At 40.3% G+C, this 4,331-nt stretch overlaps 1 pseudogene; it reads right to left on the reverse strand.

Moving 5' to 3' along the window:
• Nucleotides 1-2,461: 2,461 nt before the first annotated feature.
• LOC102810626 lies at nt 2,462-4,330 on the reverse strand (annotated as a pseudogene).
• Nucleotide 4,331: the final 1 nt, after the last annotated feature.

Below are 4,331 nucleotides of genomic sequence, written 5' to 3' on the forward strand. Positions count from 1 at the left end.
CATTTTATCTGTGAGCAGACCCATGAAACTTTGTAAGTTAGCCACTTTGTGCCTTTTTGTTGTTGTTGTTTTAAGTGCTATTAAGTCAGTTTCAACCCATAGCAGCCCTGTACAGAGTTTCTGAAGAGCAGCTGGTGAACTTGAACAAAAGACCTTGTGGTTAAAACAACTTTGCATTCCAATGTATTAACCCACAGCGTCACACTAGGACTCCTTCATGTCTTTATAAACTGTCAGTAATGTAGATTACCCAAAGTAATTTACAGTTTCAGTTCAATCCTTATCAAAATTCCAGATGCCTTTACAGAACTGGAAAGGCCACTCTTCCAATCCATAGATAGGGAAATGCAAGGGACCCCAGATAGTAAAAACAATCTTTAAAAGAGAAAAGCAACGTTGGAAGATTTATACTTCATGATTTAATAACTTTCTGTCCTGGTGTGGTGCTGTGGGTTAATGCACCAGACCGCAAAGCCATTTGAACTGCAAGGTCGGCGGTTCAAGCTCACTAGCTGCTCCTTGGAAACCCTATACAGGGTTGCTATGGGCCTGATTCCACTCGATGGCACTTAACAATAACAACAAAAAAGCTACAGTAATCAAAACATTATGGTAGCAGTTGTTATTATTGTTAGGTGCCATCTAGTCAGTACCAATTCATAGCGACTTTATGCACAGTAGAATGAAACATTGCCCGATGCTGGGCCAAACTCACTACTGATGCTGCCACTTGGCCAATCTATCTCATTGAGGGTCTTCCTCTTTTTCTCTGATGCTCCACCTTATTAAACATGAGATCCTTCTCCAGTGACTGGTCCCTCTGGATATTATGTCCAAAGTTTGAGAGACGAAGTTTGGCCATCTTGGCCTCCAATGAGCACTCTGGCTGCACTTCTTCCAAAATGGATTTACTGATTCTTTTGGCAGCCCATGGTACTTTCAATATTCTTCTCCAACACCATAACTCAAAAGCATCAAATCTTCTACGGTCTTCCTTATTCACTGTCCAGCTTTTGCATGTATATGAGGTTATTGAAAACAACATGTCTTGGATCAGGCACACCTTAGTCCTCAAGCTGACATCTTTGCTCTTCAACGGTTTAAAATGGTCTTTTGCAGCAAATCTGGCTAATGCAATATGTCATTTGATTTCTTGACTGCTACTTCCATGAGTGTTGATAGTTGATCCAAGAAGAATGAAGTCCTTGACAACTTCAATCTTTTCTCTGTTGATAAGAATGCTGTTTCTTGGTCCAGTGGTGAGGATTTTTGTTTTCTTTACATTGAGATGCAATCTATACCAAAGGCCATGCTCTTTGATGTTCATCAGTAAATGTTTTTAGTCCTCTTTCACTTTCAGCAAGCAAGGTTGTATCATTTGCATATTGCAGGTTGTTAATGAATCTTCCTTCAATCCTGATGCCATGTTTTCTTCGTATAACCCAGCTTCTTGTATTATTTGATCAGCATACAGGTTGAATAAAGCTGGTGAAAGAATACAACCTTGTCACACCTTTTTTAATTTTAAACCATTCAGTGTTCCCATGTTCTGTTTGAACAACTGCTTCTTGGTCCAGGTCCAGATTCCTCATGAGCACAATTAAGTGTTCCGGAATATTCTTACTTCGCAATGTTGTCCATAGCTTGTCATGATCCACACAATCGAAAGCCTTTGCGTAGTCAATAATGCACATGTAAACATCTTTCTGATATTCTCTGCTTTCAGCCAAGATCCACCAGACATCAGCAATGATATACCTTGTTCCACGGCCTCTTCTGAATCTGGCTTGAACTTCTGGAAGTTCTCTGTCAATGTATGCTTGCAGCCAAATCTGTATTACCTTTAGTAAAACTTTACCCACATGGGATATCAAAGCTATTGTCCAATGATTTCCATATTCTGTTGGGTCACCTCTCTTTGAAATGGGCACAAATATGGATATTTTCCAATCTGTCAGCCAGATAACTGTTTTCCAAATTTCTTGGGAGAGATGACTGAGTGCCTCCTATGCCACCTCACATTCTTGAAATATTTCCTTTTTTATTCCATCAATTCCTGGTGTCTTGTTCTTTGCCAATTCCTTCAATGCACCTTGGACTTCCTCCTTCAGTATCATTGGCTCTCGATCAATGGTTGAACAGTAACCTCTTGAAATGGTTGAACAGTAACCATTTCCTTTTCATACAGTGACTCTGTATATTCCTTCCATCTTCTCTCTCTTTTTTTTTTTTTCAGTCCTCAAATTTTTTTTATTGGAAGGCCATGCATTGCATTCATTTATTGTATTTCAAATTACTGTATGTTTAACTTTGGGAAAACACAGCCTTCAATTTCTTGTACAAAAAACCCTAAAAATTGTTTCAGGAATGTAGAGAAATATCCAAGTTAAACAGCAAAAATGTGCACCATAGTTACTGCTGCACTGCAGTCATTTCTGCATTTCCCAAATTTCTTAAATAACTATCTTGTCTGATACACACAATGTAAAGAGCAATTATGAAAACAGACAGTTACATATACCTCTGAAGTCTTATTGAGTCCTGTTGGCATTGGATAACCAATCATAGGTGGAGTTGCAGTAGCAGGATAGGCATATGCCGCCTGCTGGTTCACACCATTGTGCATATTTGGAACATTAGTTCCATATTGCTGAGTGCTATCATAACCATTCTGATAAGTCCCTGTTGGGTTACCAGTCCTAAAACTGGTCTGTATACCAGCAGACACAAAAATTTCTTCCAAAGCTCCCATTGGTGTAATTTCCAGCACTGTAAACTCTATTTTGAGTTTTTGCCCCCAAATCTCTCTTAAGCAGACTAGAGTAATTTCTGTCATAATTTTCCCTTGTCTCTAAAAGTATTGAATCCACCCCTTTTGCCTACGGAGTATCTGTCCCTGCAGTTATCCTTCATGCCTCCTCTACCCCTGGAATAACTTGAACCTCTGTCTTCCACCAACCGAAGCAACTTGGGATTTATTGCCTGATTGGCTTCACGAAGCTCAGAGATTAGGTTGCTCACTTGCTTTATGTTATTAGGTGTAAAGAAAGTGTATGCTGTGCCTGTTTTGGTACTGTGAGCAGATCTTCCAATTCGATGAATATAATCCTCTGAGGAGTTAGGGAAGTCATAATTGATGAGAAAATTCACATCTTCCACATCTAGCCCTCTGGAGGCCACATCTGTAGAAATCAGAATAGGAGCTTTTCCATGTTTGAATTCATTTAGAACCCAGTCGTGTTCCTGTTGACTCTTGTCACCATGGATACCCATAGCAGGCCACCCATCTCTCCTCATTTTTCTGGTAAGCTCATCACATGTTCTTTTGGTTTCAACAAAAACAATGGTTTTATTCTCCTTCTCACTCATGATCTATTTCATTAGATGAATAAATCTTTCATCCTTCTCCACATCATGGCACACATTCACAATCTGAAGAATGTTGTGGTTTGCCCTCAGTTCCAGTGCACGGATGTTTATATAAATGTAATCTTTCAGGAAGTCTTCTGCAAGTTGTCTTACTTCTTTTGGCCAATTCACACTTCACATTAAGGTTTGCCTGTCAGGTCTTATCTGATCCACAATCTTTCTTATTTGTGGTTCAAAGCCCATATCAAGCATTCTATCTGTTTCATCAAGGACAAAGTAGGTTGTTCTTTTCAGATTGGTTTTCCCACATTCTAAAAAGTCAATCAGCCTCCCAGGTGTTGCGATACAGATTTCCACACCTCTCTCCAAATCACGATCTGTGGTCCCTTGGGAGCAGCACCATAGACGCAAGTAGACTTCAAACGGCATGCTCTACAGTATTCAGCAGCTACCTGTTGCACCTGTGGGGTCAGTTCCCAAGTTGGCTCCAGCACCAAGCAAATAGGCCCATCACCTCTCTCTAGGAATGGCTGATGATCAATGTGGACAATGGTAGGCAACAAGTAAGATAATGTTTTCAGGGAACCAGTCTGTGATACTCCAACCATATTCAAGCCACTTAAAACAACTGGCCATCCCTGAGCTTGAATAGCAGTAGGTTCAGTAAAGTTCTGTCTTGCAATAACATCCATGACATTTGTAGGGAAGTTTGCTTCATGAAAGTTCAAAACTGGCTTTGGGCAGTTGTGACCTCTAACTTCTAACTTCCTCGCTTCTTCTGTATGTCTCCACATTTTGCACTGTGCGCCTAGCCAAATCAGGATGCTCTTGGTAAAAATGCGGGCAGTTCATCAAGATTCCACTTCTTTTTAACTAGTTTTTCCCTAGGGTTTCCAAACTTCTTTCCAGATAGAAGTCCTGCTCTAGTTCCTCCAAATCGAAGTGCCCCAAACCCTCGATCC

The sequence above is a fragment of the Chrysochloris asiatica genome, unplaced genomic scaffold (assembly GCF_000296735.1).
Source record: "Chrysochloris asiatica unplaced genomic scaffold, ChrAsi1.0 scaffold00111, whole genome shotgun sequence".
NCBI lineage: Eukaryota > Metazoa > Chordata > Mammalia > Afrosoricida > Chrysochloridae > Chrysochloris > Chrysochloris asiatica.